The sequence below is a fragment of the Canis lupus genome, chromosome 23 (genome assembly GCF_003254725.2).
Source record: "Canis lupus dingo isolate Sandy chromosome 23, ASM325472v2, whole genome shotgun sequence".
Taxonomy (NCBI): domain Eukaryota; kingdom Metazoa; phylum Chordata; class Mammalia; order Carnivora; family Canidae; genus Canis; species Canis lupus.
The window spans coordinates 42,113,825-42,133,207 of NC_064265.1; the positions used below are offsets into that span (position 1 = coordinate 42,113,825).

General features: G+C 34.9%; 1 long non-coding RNA gene across 2 annotated transcripts in view; it reads right to left on the reverse strand.

The window, feature by feature from the left end:
- Positions 1-7,426, reverse strand: part of LOC112661113 (uncharacterized) — a 41,252-nt gene extending 33,826 nt beyond the window's left edge. The window contains exons 1-2 of one of the 2 annotated variants that reach the window (XR_003137439.3): positions 7,211-7,426; positions 4,293-4,422 (exon numbers count right to left, since the gene is read on the reverse strand). This is a non-coding gene — a long non-coding RNA (uncharacterized LOC112661113). The remainder of the gene's footprint in view (positions 1-4,292; positions 4,423-7,210) is intronic. The other variant, XR_003137438.3, reaches the window with a different exon arrangement.
- Between the last annotated feature and the right edge of the window lie 11,957 nt (positions 7,427-19,383).

Below are 19,383 nucleotides of genomic sequence, written 5' to 3' on the forward strand. Positions count from 1 at the left end.
CATGCAGGGAGCCCAATGCAGGACTCGATCCCAGGACTCCAGGCTTATGCCCTGGGCTGAAGGCAGATGCTAAACTGCTGAGCCACCCAGGGATCTCTAAGGGTTTCTTTTTTCCACATTCTCACCAACAGTTGTTATTTCTTGTCTTTTTTTTTTTTAACAGCCATTCTAACAGGCTTGAGGTGATATCTCATTGTGGGTTTGATTTTCATTTCTCTGGTGATTAGTGATGTTGAGTGTCTTTTCATGTGCCATCTATATGCTTTCTTTGGAAAAATGACTATTCAGATCCTCTACTCATTTTTTAATTGTATGAGTGTCTTATGTATTTTAGATATTACCACTTTATTGGATATATAATTTGCAAATACTTTATCTCATTCAGTAGGTTGCCTTTTTGTTTTGTTAATGTTTTCCTTTACTATGCAGAAGTTTGATGTAGTTTCACTTGTTTATCTTTTGTTTCTGTTGCCTTTGTTTTTAGAGTCAGATACAAGGAATTTGGATTTTATTTTGAATGGAAATGAGCCCCTGAAAGATTCTGAGCAGATGAGATATGGGACCCCTCATTAACATTTTGAAAGTGGCACTTGGTTTGCAGTACTGGGAATCATGATAGGAGACCATCTAGAGGACTGTTGAAGTGAATGAGGTGAAAGATTATGGTAATAGCAAAGGCTGTGGTTAAAAGTGAACATTTTGAAGATAGACAAAAATAGATTTTCCTAATGGATTTGATATAGAATATGAATAAAAGAGAGACATTTGAAAAAATACTAATACTGTGGAACAGTAGCTTTCCCATCAACTGAAGTCAGAAAGATTGTGGGAGGGAATCAAGTGTGCAGGGAAAGTTCAGAAGTTCATTTTTGGAGACAAGCAGTTTGAGATTTCTATTAGCTATCCAAGTGGAGATGCCCAGTGGGCAGTTGCATATATGAGTTTAGAGATTTAAACTGGGGATTTATTGGCACAGAGATAAATATATGTGTAAATGTATAAATCTGGGTGAGATCACAGGGGATGAGACTATAGATAGAAGAAGATGAATTACTGAACTCTGTGACAAACTTAAGAGGAGTAAAATGGAGTAAAATGATGATCCAGTTAGGAAACTAGAAACCATTTGAGTATTTTCAGGTAGAGTAAAATGAGAATAATTTTACCCAGAGACTGGAAGAACAAAAAAAGAAGATAGCACTGCATCCCAAAGGTTAGGTACCACAAAAAGATGTTAAGGCTTCCACAATAGCAAGAGTTTGTTTAAACTACAGTACCCTCTGCAGCTGTTTCAGAAGCTCCATAATCTGTTGGATATTACTAATGAAGAGCCCACATCCACAGCAATGGTCACTGCAAAAACTCTAAAATATTGGAAAATCCTGCAATAACCTTCAATGGTCCAGAGTCACCCATCACTATCACTAACTCAGCTACATTCAGAACTCTGACACAATTGTTAGAACCTCCTGGGCTTTTGCAGGAGCCTATAGTCATTCACCTACTGCTGTCAGAAAAGAAGTTTCTATCTGACAGGTTTCTCAAATAGTGCAGGGTCTCCATTAGCAGTAAACAACCAGAACCTCTATGGCAAGATAGTATGTGAAATGTAATTTGCAATCTTCAGCCTGGCTGTACAAAAAGGATTATAGAAGAAGGAAAAGAATGACAGGGTCAAGTTTAAGTAATAATGTCTGTTAACTCTTGACCCTTTGATTGCTCAGCATCCATATACTTTCTTTCCATATTTAAACTTCTGAACAGTAATAATAATGTAGCAGTATATTTTTTTACTAATGTGACCCAACTATTCCTCATATAAATGATGGCACTTTCATTCCTCCCAACAAAAAAGTAGGAAAATAGTCTTAGTGGTTATAATTATTTTTGGAGAATGTTAGTTCCTCTTCTAGTTCAGTCATAGTTTCATCCTCAATACTCTTTATTTAAAATAATAGGAAAAGGAGGAAACAAATGTATAATTGATCACAAGACAATGTTTGAGATCTATGATTTCCTTCTTCCACTATCCATTCCTTTAATCCCACCTGAGCAGGATTTTCCAAAGTAGGATGACTTAACAACCTGAACATGTATTTGTTTCTTTTATTTCTCAAGGTCTAAAAATAAGTAAACCTTCCTTTATTGTTTACATGTAGTCTTCTATTAACTTTTACCACTGAGTACTGAAATACTGAGAGTACTGAGTACTGAAATACTCACATAACATTGGTTTCTATACAAAGCACTCTCTCCTGTTAATAATTTCCATTTATTACAATACAGTTGATTACTTTCTTTGCCTATCAGCATGACAAGCCCCAAATACTCAGGTAGTTATCACAATTTCCATTTTCAAAAATCATTTTTTGTCCTTTATTGAATTTTTTTCTCCCTTTTGAACTAAGATTTTTGAGCTAGTAGAACCCAGAGGCCCTAGATAGGAAGCAAAAAATTAGCAAGTGAGTTATTAACTCTAAGTGAAAGGACATTCTAACTTCCACCTGTTAATTCCTAGATCCGTATTACTGGCCATAAAAACTGTTGGTCCAAAGCATGCACTGAATTTTGTAGGAAAGTGACAAAATTTGCAAGATTTTGTTCTTCAGCTATCACTGAATCTCCAGCAAATTATTTCATGTTCCATTGTTTTACAAGGCCACTTGCTTCTAGTAGGGTATGTTGTCGCAGCAATGAGTATCACAGGCATGAGCCCATTGATTTTTTTTTTTTGTAATAAATACATTCCTTAGCCAGAAACAACATTATCTGGAATGCCATGATGGAAAATAAAGCCTTTAGTAAGTCCATAGATGACAGTTCTATCAAAACTAAAGCAGATAGGAAAAGAAAAAATCAAATAGAACAAATATCCATTTCTCCAAGGACCCCTCCATGTTGCAAGTATCCAATGTAGTCACTTTGTCATCAACAGACAGATGGTCACCAAAATTCAGGTGCCATATCTTGAGTTCCGTTCTGGCCTTTGCTAATGGCAAGTTGGCCACTCATTAGTGGCAACTACTAGAGAAGTTTTGTTGAATGAGAATATTTTTTGCTGAGCCTTTTAAAAAAAGATTTTATTTATTTATTTGATAGAGTAAGAGAGCACAAGCAGGGGAAACAGCAGAAGGAGAGGGAGAAGCAACCTCCCCACCAAGCAGGGAGCCTGATGTGGGGCTCAATCCCAGGACCCCGAGATCATGATCTGAGCTGAAGGCAGATGCTGAAATAACTGAGCCACCCAGGCATCCCTGCTGAGCCATTTATAAAACATCTTTTCATGAGGCCATGATCAAGCTGTACATGAACCCATTGGTCTTAAGTTGGGATTACTAGGGATAGAAAGGTCAACTGGCATTCATAAAATGGATCGTCATCTCTATCGAAAGAGTCTTCTTTGCAGTGGGTGTTCTTTTGTTCATTTGGGGAATATAAATAATAGTGAAAGGGAATATAAGGGAAGGGAGAAGAAATGTGTGGGAAATATCAGAAAGGGAGACAGAACATAAAGACTCCTAACTCTGGGAAACGAACTAGGGGTGGTGGAAGGGGAGGAGGGCAGGGGGTGGGGGTGAATGGGTGACGGGCACTGAGGGGGGCACTTGATGGGATGAGCACTGGGTGTTATTCTGTATGTTGGTAAATTGAACACCAATAAAAAATAAATTTATTTTAAAAAAAGACCAAAAAAAAAAAAGAACAAAATATGAATATCCTAATATGCTGCGCCCTTTCCCCAATAACTTATCTACATACATTATTCTTTTTCTGTAATCTTTCCGTCTTGTTTTTAAGTCTTTTACTATCTATTCAGATTAAAGAAATAATGAAAAATATAATTTAGAAAAATATGCTTTATTTTTCTAAAAATAAGTTTGGTTACCTGTATCTGGGACTCTCCTGGCTATTGGTGATATTATGGTGACTAAAACAGCAAGGGATCCCTTTTGCTCAAACAATGCTGAGCAAAAGGGATCTTTTATCAAGGAGCTTACAGTTTAGTAGTGAATATACTAATCAATTAATTGCACAAGAATGTAATTCCAAACTCTCATGGAGGAGTTTTCCTCTCTATGGAGGAAAAGTTCATGGAGTTATAGAAGCATACAACAGATCTAGAATAGTGGGTCAGGAACAGTTTTCCTCAAAGTGGTATTTGAGCTGAGATATAAAGCTGTGCTCTGCATGAGTTAATTATGAAAAAGTTGGGGAGTGGGGATATATTTCTAGACAGAGGCATGTATAAAGGCCCTGATGTGTTTCAAGCATCTGAAAGAAGGCCAAGTTACCTGGAGTGCATGGACTAAGAGGAAGAGTGGTTTGAGATGATGCTGGAAATGTGAGATGCGAGAACCAGCTTATGGAGTACTTTGAAGAATAGATGAAGAATTGGGGTCTTCAAACACAGCAAAGGAAAACCTTTGAAGAAGCAACAGAGATATAATGAGATTTAAAGTAATACCTCTGGCTTTTATATTGAGAAAAGATTAAAAGGAGTAAGAGAGAAAAGGAGGAAGTCATCAGTGGTTGAAATATCACCATTAGTAATGTAATTCTGCTATATTTAGACTAAATGGGCTTTGGGGTGGTGGCTTTGGAGGTCAACTGCCACTTAAAATACTGAATATATGGAATAACCAGTTCTTCATTCTACTTGACAACTCAGGTATGTAGGGTCCTCTGCTTCTGAAATAGTAATCACTGTTCTATATAACTCTTCTCTGGCCACAACTCATTCAGTATCTATGTGGCAGAAAAGGCTGCACAGACACCCATGATATGAGAAAGACCTTCCTAAAGTTATGGTGGCAAAAAAAAAAAAAAAAAACCCTCTAAAGACACTGGCACTCTATAGGGGTAGGGTGGCTAAGAAAGACATGGACTTCAGTGAAAGAGTAACTTGATTTAGAATATCAGATTCATCCCTTGTTAACCATATGACTTTGTATAAATTGTTTAATTTCTTTAAGATCTGGATTCCTTAGTTTGAAGTAATTGTTTGGTTTAAGATGTAAATAATAAGAACTACTGCAAAGGATCATCACAAGGATTGACAGAAGATAATGGGCACATAACACCTAGCATTGTGTAAAGTTTATAGAAAACAACCTATACATGTTTACAACCTTTGATAAAATCATCTGAATGTCTGGTGATAGAATCTTCAGATCTATTAATATTGCTTCCATATAAAGATATCATTACAATTTATTATTTATCTTTTGCCATAATTGCATTCCATTTTCATGCAATTTCCATTGTTCAAATTATATCATAAACAGAGCAAAGTAGGAGGAACCAGATCTTTTCATTCTTTTAATTAAAGCTAAAACACCTAGGGTATGGGAATTATGATGGACAATAGCTCAATAAATACTGGTTGATACTTTTATAAAAATGGAAAACACTTCATCTAGGGAAATGACTTTATTTCTGTTACATTTAGAGGTCTTAAGATTTTAAGATTTTTCTTCACTAAATAGCCAGCAATGCCTTTATTGTCTTCTTTATCAGAGAGGAGAAAATAGTAATTTAAAGTCTCATAGAAGTCAGACTCTGTGGAAAGTATTTCATAAATTTGTCCTATATTTCTTCTGTCTTCTGAAATATTTGTCATTTGAATTTTCCGTGGTATTTGCCATGTAAAATTACTGTCATTTTACACTGAATAAAACTAAAGGGGCACAGAGAAGTTAAGGTCTGTAGCCTAATGGCATTCAACCAATAACTAAAGGAGCCAGAATTCCATTAAAGACCAAACTAACTCACATTCTTTCCTTTCTACCCAGTTGCTTTCTGGGTCAGCTACCTAGAGGTCCTGAATTCCCTTTGTATACTCTCTCTCTCTAAGGCTGACTCAGTTCCCCTGGGGGACCTGAACATCATAAGGGATGAGAACTACTCCATAAGCCGATGCTTTCTTAATGTCATGAAATCTTCAACAGCACTCAATAGATAACAGGAGCTCAGTACCAAAATATTTTATGTAAATTTTGAAAGTAAGCAAACATTAATAATTCTTCTTTCCTACTTCTCTTTTCTTTTATCTATTCATCTCAAGAGAAATTGCCCTTATGAGGAACTACTAGAAAGTACTTAAATGTGGTATCTAAATATCTGCTAGCCAAGAAGTAATAATAATGTATATGATGTTTTTATGACAACATGTTTCCACCAGCTGTTTAAAACCACATATGACTTTGTTATTGTGGAGTGTACTAAGAGCAGACTCCCCCCCCCTTTTTTTTTTACCTATATAGGTCCCTTTGGGAAAATGTGACATTTATCCAGATGTTTAGCCAAAATCAGTCTAATTAATCTGTATATGCTTACAAAGGAAACAAAAAGATTTAAACCAAAAATTACTTGGAATCTAATCTGGAAGAGCGAAAAAATAGAACAATTTTTTTTGTTTTTATTTTTGTTTGTTTTTTTTTTTTACCTGAACAATTTTAATGATAATCTGTGACTCAATTAAAATATTATTCCTTGCAACTTATGAATTTTAATGATGATTGGTAACACTTCAAAATCTTGTTTATATATGTTACTACAACTATGTAGATGGGTTCTTTTTAAATTGTGAAATGAAAACAGTTTGGAAATGTTTATATAAATATTAAATTCAGAAAATGAGATTTCAGGAGTTATAAAACAGAGTGTAAGGTATTAATTTAAAAGTGTCTTCATGAATTCTGCCTTTAGGATCCAAAACTTAGAAGATCCAAGTGATAATGGTCCATGTTTCTCCATGCTCAATGAGGATTCCTTGTTCAGGGACCACTGGCCAGAGAAACCATCCATGCTTCCATGAAACCTTCTCTCTCGTCTTTAGTACAAGCTTAATGAATTTGTATATCAGAAAATGTTAAACCTAGGATTTTTATCCTGAGCATGAGCACACACAAACATGCAACACACAAATGAGAATTATTACATATTAAAGCAAGTTATTTTTTATTAGGAAATTTTTTTTCTCGGCAACTTTACTCCATAAAGGAACCATCTTAGGAAACTTACTATAATATTAAGTAAATCTTTATCTTTCACCTTACACAAAATTGAGAAGTTTGAAAATCATTTCACTCTTGCTTTGCAATGGTCTGTTTGGGCTTTCTCAAATAAATGTTTTATAAGAAGGAAAAAAATCTATTTTTTTAAATTCATATAGTACAATAATTCTTTTTTAGAGGAAAAAATACACTACCCCAGCAAATCAATCTCTGCTTCTTGTATGGAAGATAATCTGTTTGTAGATGACACCTTAACGCTGTCCATTTTGATGCACAGTGGGTGAACACAGTTACCAGAAACTATTCTCTCCCTTGGCATTCTTTTGGTGACCCAGTAGATAGACTGTGACATCACTGGTAGAGCTGTGCACATAATGTAAAGGTCATCTCTAGTATTAAACTGAGGTCAGGGAAGATTTGGAGCACTATGAGACATCCTTAAAGTGCTTTATACACACCAGGCCATAGAATCCATTTACAAATGTGTTTTCATTGTACTTCTAGTCAGTGATAGAATTAACTGGATTTGCACTTTGATGTGAAGTTAAGAGAAAATCTCTTAGTACTGCTGACCTTTTTAAAGCACACACAGAATGTCTGGGGTTTTTTGTTGTTGTTGTTAGGAAAAATGCAGAATATTTTGTGTAATTTGAATGTCCTTCCATTAAAATAGACATTATATGTAAGGTGATTTAGGTCCCATGCTCTTCATAGATACTGCTCTAAACTCTTGGCTCTATGAAAGAACAGAATAGAATGAATTGCTTCTGAATGGAAGAGGCGAATGGAGATAAGTGACAAGATAAACAATGCAAATTGATTTTTGAGGAAAATGATAAAATAATCGGCTCTTGTATAGTTTTTGAACCAAGTTTCAAACACTGTTATCAGGATGTTTTTTTTCCCTCATCTCTCTGCTCTGTTTCCTCAAATATACTTCCTTTCTTGGGAGTAATTCCAACCATATTCTTCGGGGTTCAAGTAAAGAGTGAGAGAACACCTTTGTTTCCAGCCCAAATCCTGGATTAGTTCTGATTGGCTCTGACTGAGTCATGGGCTTATCTGTGACCCAATTTTTATGGCAGGAAAGGAATAAAAGGGCGGCAGGTAGTGCTTCCCCAAAATGAACTCAGGGTGTGTTACCCAAAAAAAGAAGGAATCAATGGCAGGCAACCAAACAGACAAAACATTTTCTTTACATCAAAAATGACTTTGATGGGTCTGAAAATTAAAAGATGCCTCTGTAGGTTTATCAAATTGTGAGCTCAAAGAAAAGAAATTTCAAATGTATTTGAAGAATAGGTGGATCAAAATAGCTAGGATATATAAAAAAAATTTATTTAAAACTGTAAGGAAGTTAAGACTGAGTTCAGAGTGTGACAAAAATTTCATGAGCCAATGAGATGGAGTTTTAGTTTTGTTATCTATGAGGGATCAAAATTAATAATTTGAGGGACAAAATTGTTATCTGTGCCTAGGGTATATCTTGTATACACTCAATGAAGGATGCATTTTAAGAAAACTAATATGATAGTAATTTATACCTCGGAGTAGTGAGCTAATAGGATTCTGCTGAAATAATTCAGTAATGAAATTCAAATAATCTATCAATTCTAATTTGTCAGAGGATTTTTTTTTTATGTCTGTGCTAATAAATTCAAACTACATTGAAGCTTTCAAAATTGGCTTAAAACTGTTAGGAGAGTGACACCTGGGTGGCTCAGTGGTTGAGCATCTGCCTTTATGATCCCGGGGTCCTAGGATCGAGTCTTAAATCAGGCTCCCTGAATGGAGCCTGCTTCTCCTTCTGCCTATGTTTCTGACTCTCTCTATGTCTCTCATGAATGAATGAATGACTGAATGAATGAACTAATGAAATCTTAGTTTAAAAAACTGTTAGGATAGTTTAAAGTAGATTCTCTCCTTTTTGTTTTGGATACTGACTCCAACTGGTTCAACAGATTGTAAACAACTTGAACCAATTTAGAGCTAATTCAAAATTGTTTTCATATTGAAACTGAATATTTGGAATTTTTTAAACTATTGTTCTCTTGAATATTCATTTTCTTGGAATTAGGGATTTTTAGAACAGAGCACTAAAAAATAATTGAAAATTTGACCAGCGAACTCTGCATGGATGAAAAATTGGAGCAAGCTGTGAGGACTACAGAGTCTACCCAGGGCCTCCTTTTCTGCATACTGAAAATCAGTCCTTACTTTGGAGAGAAGACACTTAACAACCCATTCCCTCTCATATTAAAAAGAATGGAGAGAAAATTCAGTCTTTTGCCTGTCACTTAGAATCTGTTTTCTACTTTCTAGTTTGAACTTTGTACCCTGCCCATTTTTCCCCTCCCCAATGGAAGACAGATGACACTTGTTCTCCACTCATGCTTGTGTCATCCCCCTGGATCTGGTTCCTTGACCGTCAAACAAATCCTATCTTGAAATGGTCTCTCATGGAAAAAGCTCAGTTCAAGCATCCCAGAGGCTACTGAACCTCACTCTTTCTGGCATTTCCAGTCTGTGTCTAGCCACAGAAGACAAAAATGTTTGCTCTAAAGAAGCAAAGGCCGAGAATGGAGTCAAGAACTTTCTTTAAGTAGTAGTTAGGTGAGTTATTTCATGTGAATAGTAGAGTTCTCAAAATCGGATGACTGGGAATAGTATAGCCATGTTTCAGGAATGATCTTACAGATTCCTGGTGCTTAGTCTCTTTAAGCCTCAGCTTCCTTGCCCACGTTTTAAGTGTACAACTGAATGACTTTTATATTTTACTTTACAGAGTGGTGAAACTACCACCATAAATTAGTCTTAGAATATTTTTACCCCCTCACTAAGATTCCTCATGACAATTTACATTTTTTTATTTTTAAATTTTTAATTGAAGTATAGTTGACATATAAAATATTAGTTTTGGGTGTACAATCTAGTGATTCAGCAATTATATACATTACAAAATACTCACCATGAGAAGTATAGCTACCACTGTCATCATACAAAATTATTGACTATATTTCCTATGCTGTACTTTTCATCCCCATGACTTATTTATTTTATAACTGGAAGTTTGAATCTCTTAGTCCTCTTCAATTATTTCACCCATCCCTCCATTCTCTCACCTCTGGTAACCATCAGTTTGTTCTCTATATTTGAGTCTGTTTCTCTTTTTTGTTTGTTTGTTCACTTGTTTTGTTTTTAGATTCCACATATAAGTAAAAATCATGTGGTATTGGTTTTTCTCAGCCTCTGTTCTAAAAATCCTTTAATTCCAACACTTAACATAACACTTTCTAGGTCTATCTATGTTGCTGCAGAATGCAAGATTTCATTCTCTTTTATGGCCGAGTAATATTCCACAGTAATATTCCACCACATCTTCCTTATCCATTTGTCTTTTAGTGGATACTTGGATTGCTTTAGTATCATGGCTATTGTAAATAATGCTGCAATAAATGTAGGGGTGCACATACTTTCAAATTAGTGTTTTTGGTTTTGGGGGATAAAAACCCATTAGTAGATTGACTGGATTATGTAGTATTTTTATTTTTAGGTTTTAAGGAACATTTATACTGTTTTCCACAGTGACTGTGCCAATTTACCTTCTCATCAACAGTGCACAAGTGTTCCCTTTTCTCCACATGCTCACTAACATTTGTTATTTTTGTGTTTTTGATTCTAGTCATTCTGACAGGGGTAAGGTAATATCTCATTTTGGTTTTGATTTACATTTCCCTGATGATAAATGTTGTTGAGCATCATTTCATGTCTCTTTTGGCTATCTGTATGTCTTCTTTGGAAAATCTCTATTCAAGTCCTCTACTCATTTTTAATTGGATTGTGTCGGTGTGGTGTTGAGCTGTACGAGTTCTTTATGTATTTTGAGTATTAACCCATTATTAGACATAGCATTTGCAAATATCTTTTCCCATTCAGTAGGTTGGTTGACTTTTTGTTTTGTTGATGACTTCCTTCCCTGTGCAAAATGTTTTTAGTTTAATACAGTCTCAATTGCTTCTTTTTGCCTTTGTTCTCTTTGTCTGGGGAAATATATCCAGTCTGCCTATTATAGGGTCATATTGAGCCACATGGAGAAGAGCTATGCTTTAAATCTTCTTTTTCTTTTTAATTTTTTTTTTTTTTTGCTTTAAATTTTCTGACATGGCCATCTCACCTGTGCCATCAGTCAACAAAAGGGTAGGGTCAACTCAGATTTAGTAGGTGGAGCTAATTCTTTCAAGGTAGTCCATTAAAAAATTTTATTTGAGAGAGAGAGTGAGCACATGCACACACAAGAGAGTAAGGCAGATATTAAGAATTTCAAAAGACAGATATTTTTCCCAAATACTTTTGATTTATTTAATGTTTTGAAGTTTTAAAAATAAGAGTGCTTTTTTTTTTTTAAGATTTTATTTATTTATCCATGAGAGACAACAGAGAGAGGCAGAGACATAGGCAGAGAGAGAAGCAGGTTCCCTGAGGGGAGCCCAATGTAGGACTCAATCCCAGGACCACGGGATCACAATCTGAGCCAAAGGCAGATGCTCCACCACTGAGGCACCCAGGTGCCCCAAGAGTGCATTTTTTAAAAATTCGTAACTACAACATTGTGCTAATATTTTTACCATTTTTAAGTGGAAGAATGTAGAAAGGATATTTTATAATGGCTGTTTTTTATCTCTTTCATTTCTCTTTGATTCAGTGTAAGCCTGAGATTTCTATAATTTTTAACAAATATAAATACATATATAGATAACTGTTTACTGCTAAAATTTCTATAATTTTTAACAAATATAAATACATATATAGATAACTGTTTACTGTTTACTGTTACTATTCCTGGTGAATAGTCTTTTCATCTTTTCAGTAAATTTCTGTTTGTCTTTTGTCTAATTCTATTTTGTTTGAATCCTATTGTTAAAGAGTACATATGTCCTCTAAAGGAAAAATAATTTCAAGCTGGTTATAAGAAAACAGTTTGATTATAAGACGTACGCCTTTTGTTCCACAAAGTTGATTTATTTGGTTCCTTAAATAGATTGGGGTTAAATTTGGGCTTTTCCCTAAACTTCCCCAGAGCAATTATGAATACTTTCTTTGGTCTCTGTGCTCTAGCAAAGGAGAACTAACCATGGACTGGCTCTAACAAAATGCTATTCATGAGCATCCAGACCAAAACTTGCAACCAGTCTTAAGGGCTTGTGAGAGTCATGTGATAAATGACTGCCAATTCAAAAAAAAATAATTCAAAAGAAGTTAATTCAAAATAAGTTAAAATAATTAATAATTAATTAAGTTAAAATAATTATTTAAAATAATTCAAAATAAGTTAAAATAATTAATAATTAATTAAGTTAAAATAATTAATCCAAATAATCAATTCAAAATAAGTTAATTCAAAATAAGTTAATCTCATGGTCAGCAATCTGTGGGCCAGATTCCATTCTGTGGTTGTTTCCATATTTACTTTGTTCATGGTTTGAACCTATAGTCATATTCTTTGCAAAACTGCTACACTGGCTTCCAGGTACTGGGAACAAGGGCTACTATAGTAAGAAGTAAAACAAAAACTGCTGGGCCTGGCTTTTACTATCACAGCAGTGAGTCGAACACTGTAACACACTTCTGAGAGTATTAAAGTGATTATTATTATTACCATTACGGCTGTGGAAACTTGAGATTTACTGAGTCCTATCATATTTCTGATCCTTATTCTGGCTAATTAAAATGACTGGTGATACCTGAAGAAAGATGGTGGATTTTTTCACTTGATCAGGTTATGACTCATGCTACTGCTGTTCCTGATGAGGGCGCCTAACTACAGAAAATAAAGTGTCTCTGGTACTTGGTGTGCATTCAACTGGTAAGTACATGGAGTACACTCCTTCTCATGTACAGAAAATTAGAAAAACATCTTAAGGGGACAGCAGTACACATAAAATATTCTATATCAAGGATAAAAAACATTCCAGCTAAATTCTTCAGCCATCACATTTTTCCACAGAACATCAGGCTAATACACTATATTGATGCCATCATTGTAATATGATCTAAAGAGCAGGAAGTAGTAAGTGAATGTGGTCTATTTAAAAAAAAATGTCAAACACCATATCATAGAGTTTTCTGGGGTTCAGTTCGTTAAACATGTTGAATAATCTTCCTCTTCCTCATTGTACTTTGCGTCCTACAACATCAAGAGCGAGGAACAATGCCTAGTCAGTTACCTGGATTCTGATAGCAACATATATAATCTATAAGTGTCTTCCTCCAAGTCCTTTGCCAAGTGATCAAAAGTTGAGTGGGGCTCAGAAGAAGCATGCAACCCAACTGGTCTAGACCACAATCTGAACAGCTCTGCCACTTCTTTTGATCTAATGAGCCAATGCTGCTAAAAGCATCTTGAGGTCCTAGATGGGTCAAGAAGAAAACCCTGGTAGAGCATTCACAGCAAACATCACCAGGATTTTGGAAGTAGGCTATATCCTCTCCAGCAAGTTATTTCTTGTTAGAGAAATAGCGAGAGTCATGTGATAAATGGAATTCTGGTTGGACAGAGTTTTGGTTAGACAGAGCTTAGGAGATCAGCTGACCAACTGACCTGAGCTGTCCATCTTGAATTTGGTACTATGTGATCTGATTAGCCATAAAGAGGTCCTTGCTTGAATCGTTCTGAAAAGTATGGATAAGTCCTTTAGGGAACTGCTTACACTCCCAGAGTATCTTTTCCTATCATAACTCAGTACCATAGATGGGGACCTCATGTGGAGCTCCTCTTCAATTTGGAAAAAGGAAACTGGAGAGTAGATTATAGCTAGCTCTTAGCAAAGTGTGGTCACCTGATGAAAGTAAAAGTTATGATGTCACAGTCCCATTATGATGTCAAGTCCCAAGAGTGGGGCCTTGGAGAGTGGAGAATAGGACCCTACCCAGTGGACTGTAGAACTTGTAGCAGTATATTTCACTGTTATGGCTGAGATGATTGACCCCAACTCTCAGGACTAAATGGAGTAAGCATAGGAAATTCCTGTTGAATACATGCTAATTCTAACTTCTCAAGAAGTAAGAAATATGGCATCCCTATATTGGCAGGGCCTACTAGGAGCTCTGAACCATCAGGAATAATAACTTGAATCACTCTTGATAGATAAAAACCTCTGAAAAGCAGATACTGAATATGGAAAATATGAAATAGCTAGTAGAGGAATTAAGTCAGAAATACAAGCTCTGCCTTTCTGGCTATTTTCAGCAACGAGGAATATAGTCCATTCCTTGCTTGCTGAACATATGATATTTAAAATTCTCTATTATTTTTTCTCTTTTTTGTACATATGATGTTTTGAATGGCAATTTTATATATATATATATATATATATAATTGGCAATTATATATGTGTGTGTGTCTTTACTAGATCAGTTTCACAATTATATGTATGTCATATATATATGTCATATATATGTGTGTGTGTGTGTGTGTGTGTGTGTGTGTCTTTACTAGATAGGTTGCACAATCTCATGAGAAAATCATAGTAGAACTAAAGGAAAATATATTACTCAGAGATACTGGACCGAAAATAACAGTGGCATCATTTTTGCAAGTAGGAGCTGGACATGACTGGGTTATCCCCCATTAGGAGGAAAAAAGCCCATTTGAGGTCTTACATGGGAGAGAATCATGTTCATGTTTTTTAAATCATTTTTAATCATTTTTTAAATCAGATGTTTAGAAGAAAAGAATATTGGAGAAAAGGATTTAGGGAGCTATTCCTTCTATCTATCCTGAATACTTTTCTTTCCTACCTTATAATAGCACATTGCATCCCATGGACCACTAAGATGAGTTATATTTCATGGGTCATAATCAATAAATTCTTAGATAAAAACAGATGTTTGGAATTGGTTATTGAATGAAACAAAAAACACTGAAACATGTACAAAGAAAAGAAAGTAGCAGTCAATGGAAAGGAATCTTAAACACCTATAGTGGCTGGCTGGGTCCTGGGGCTCCTGAAGAGGAAGTTGGGAGAACAGGTAGCTTTTGCCATAGATCCATTCAGAGGATGAGGAATGGTAGGCCCAGTGAGTAGAATGGCTACATCCAACAGGCCTAGCAATGGAATTGGAAAAGGAAAAGCTCAGGCCCTACATGCTTCAAAACACAGGATGAAACTCATAATCATTCTGTAAGTGTGCGGAACAGTCTCTTACTGCTTGTGTTTGTACAGCTAAACATCCTGAAAACTAATTCCAAAGATGTATTTTGTGCATTTCTGAATTATAGTATTAGTGTAATTCACAAACTCCTCAGGTCATTTATGTGAAAGTGAGAACATTGATTAAGAGGGGTGAACTCAGTATAAAGTTGTAAGATATTGGTATCCAAATTCTGGGTTCAAAATCCTATCTCTATCTACCACAGATAACTGCGAGATCCTGATTAAGTTACTTAAATTATATCTTTTATTAGATATTATTACCGAAATTGTTTAGTACATAAATGTTATTTTTAGGGCTGAATTAAGTAATCTACATAAAACCCTTAACACAATGCCTAGGGCACAGACAATATTCAATACATTTTAACTATTCAAGTGTAACCTTTAATAATTTTTAAATAGATGATAGAGGATTTATAATTACACATAGATTTATCAGATGCCTACTCTAATAGAAACTCTTCATGTTTCAAGAAATTTAAAGTGTGGCAATCAGGGAGCTGCCAATTATTCTGGGAAGGCTGAAATAAAATATGAAAATTTAAATGATAACGTAGGAGATAATAGAAGAAATAGAAGGACAGTGTAGTGAGGCAAAAGATCACAAGGTTTTATAAGATTAGTGCCAGAAGAATGCTCTTGTAAAAAAAAAAGCATTATAATTTTTCTTAGATTTCTTCTTTTATCTGTTTGGACTCTATTTGGTTTAGTGTATTCAAATAGCTTAATTCATTTCTACCTATATCTTATTTTTGTTTATATTCTTTTAGCAGGGATCAGTCAAACCTAAATAGTTGTTGCAGAACTTCACACTTTGGGTTTTGACATTTATTTTCAATTTCCTAAGCCAACAAATGAATCCTTAAAATCTGTAAGACAATACAGTAATCCAAGTGGAAAATGCTTTGAAAGCTCTTTGTAGTTGGCAATAAGGCTTTATTAATGACAACTGTTCTCACATGATGGATGTACTTGCCATAATACCTATGGGCTTATACTGTTACTATTAGTATTTCCTTGAGCAATTCCCTAAGTGACCATGTATAATTTAATACACCCAGCCTCTCCAAACATGCTGTCTTGTGGATTTTTCAGTAGCGTATCTTAATGAGAAAAGTGTCCTTAAGTCAAACGTAAATTACTTTTTTGAAAATAATTTAACTACAGGTATAACACACTTTATAAAAAATATGATCTTGCAATGTATTTATTTTAAAAAATTATTAATTGAATCATGTTTCCCATTGACTCACATTATTACATTAGAGATGTGTTCTTATGGGAAGAAATTTGGCCCAAGATAAATAAATACCACAACGTAAAGTATTTAAGGACACATATTCAGAGGGAAAACATTTTGCTAAGATAATACATAAAACTTATTTGTAAAATGTTCTATACCACCATACTCTAATCACAAAGCTTTTATAAGAAGCAATCAAATTAAGACTCTAAATGCTATAAATTCTGTATTGTGAAGTATCTTTATGATCATCTTCACAAACAAGGTAGATGGTCTGTATTCTGCTTTGCTTGCTCTACAATGATCACATGACCATCTGGTACATAATGGTGCTCAAAATCATTTCCATTTCTCTCTTTCTTCTAAATTATTTTATTACTTGTTTGTCAATATTTTTATGTATTGAAGAGCACATCTATTTTGACTATTTTTTCCACCGATACCTGCCCTCCAACAATATCTTGGTTTTCTATTTATTCCTTAAATTTAGTTTGTATCATAACAGGTGAGTCTATCCTTCAATAATGATTAGAGAGAAGGAGTTTGTCATTTATCCTGGAGATTTCAAAAGCTAAGAAAACTTCACTCTGGTTATAAAATGGGAAAAATGACAGAGATATGTTGAACAGACATCTTTCTATTTTATTACTATGGTTTATCTCATGATTCTAATTCAATATCCAAAGTTAGAGTCTCTTGGTGCTACCCCTACATGACAGAGATTACTGAAATGTACTCTTAGCTCTTATGTTTCTTTAAACCCACCCACAAAGCATGTCTCCTTTCTAGTCTGTCTTCCTCATTCTATTTCCATATCTTGAGTTCTAGTGGACTTTTATCTCCCTGAACTAATATGTCCCAACAATCATATGACTACACATAACACCAGTCATTTTGTAACATTGATGATTATCAAGCAACTAGTCTTCCCATCCAATTGACCTTCCCAACTACTAAAGAGTTATATTCTTGAATACAACTTAATCATCTTTCTGCAAAAACAGTAGTATCTCTTCATTGCTTATGGAGTGAAATTTAAATTTTTAAGCCTGCAACTGAAGGGCTACTGTAATCTCATCCTATTTCTCAACCATGCCCCATTTCTCCCTGACATGCCAAACAAATAAGAGCATTTACTCTTCCTTATCACAGCATTTGAGCATTCCTATTTGTGTTTCTTTAGTTTGTGTCAAGTCTGGCCAGGTTGGCTCCATCTTTGGACACTGATGATATCTAATCCCTCAGATAGAAGATTTTTCTTCTTTCTCTGAATACCGAATATTTTATTTTTAATGCTTATGTTCATGACTTATTTGTCTTAATTTTTAAAAAGATTTTATTTATGTATTCATAAGAGAGAGTCAGAGTAATAGAGGGAGAAGCAAGCTCCATGCAGGAAGTTGGAAGCGGGACTCGATCCCGGGACTCTGGATCACGCACTGAGCCAAAGGCAGATGCTCAACCACTAAGCCACCCAGGCATCCCTATTTGTCTTAAATTATGTGAGTTTTAGAATTTTTACTAATGAAATGAAGAGATTAAATTTAGATAATCTCTAAGGCTGCTAAAGTTTCAAAATTCTATTCCAGGTGTTCAAATTGTCCTAAAAAATGGAATATTTCTACTGATGAAAATATTACACTAAAGTTGTGTTTGAAAGATATTTATTGATTCTTGATTTTTTGCTATTGCTTTAATACTTGAAAAGGTCACTAGAATCAGATGGCCTTAATCTTCTAAGACACCATGATTTCTCATTTTCCACTACCTATGACAGTGCCTTGTTCTTACTAAACACAATAAGCAAGAAGTAAAAGTTTAATAACTCTTTTTTTAAAAAAATGTAACTCTCATTTGGGTAGTATTTTATCCTTAAATCCATATTCTATTTAGGTTATAACAGTAAATATTTAGTAAACTGCAAAATATTTAGAAATGTTTAGAAATATTTAGAAATGTAGAAAATGTTGCACTGGAAAAGGACAAACATTATATGGCACCAGAAAACATCTTTGAGAAGCTGGTTTCCTTTAGGCTTGATACAAAGACTTCAGACTACCCAAGAAGGGGTAATTCAGAATTTATAAACTCTTAAGCACAGTTGCTTTGAAGTGAGGATTCTCCTTATGAATAACTTCTCAACCACAGTTCCAAAGCTTCGAGAAAGAAGCTGTTGGTGATCAGTTTATGAGGAGTCTTAATTTTAATTAAACTTTGATATTTTGAAGACTTTCTTTATATATATAATTTGACATTACTTGATGGATTTCGGAAGAGAGATTTGAATCATTACAACAGACTCCATGGACAAGAAAGATGACCAGATGAATTTCCATCATATTTACAGTGATTCAGGAAACAGAAGATGAATCCATGCTCTTCATTCACATACTCACTCAACAAACAAATATCATTGAATGCATCCTGTGTGCAAAGCACTATTTGGGACAGGGTGCCACAGCAGCAAACAAGTAGGCAAAATCCCTGCTTCATGGAGTTTATTTTCTAGTCGGAAGAGACAAACACAATTAGTAAATAAACTGTACACTAGATCAGAAAGTGATATATACTATAAGAAAGGGAAAGGGGGGAGATCTGGATAATAATGAAGGCATACTTTTAAATAAGATAATCATGGAAGACTTTGCTGGTGCTGTGACTTGAGCAAAGCAGCCTCGCCCATATCATTTTCTGGATATTGTTGAAAATGAGAGGGTACTCTAGATACCAGTATCAGATAGATGTTTCCCCCTGACTGTTGACCTCTCCTATGAGGGAGGAGGTACAATTCAGCACCAAGGGGAGCAGAAATGGGCTCTCTAGAAGAGCAGCACAGGGCAGAGGAGTCCAGGTTCCATGTTTAGGAGTAGTCCTGGGGCACAGACTCAGAGAAGGAGAGACAGGGACATAT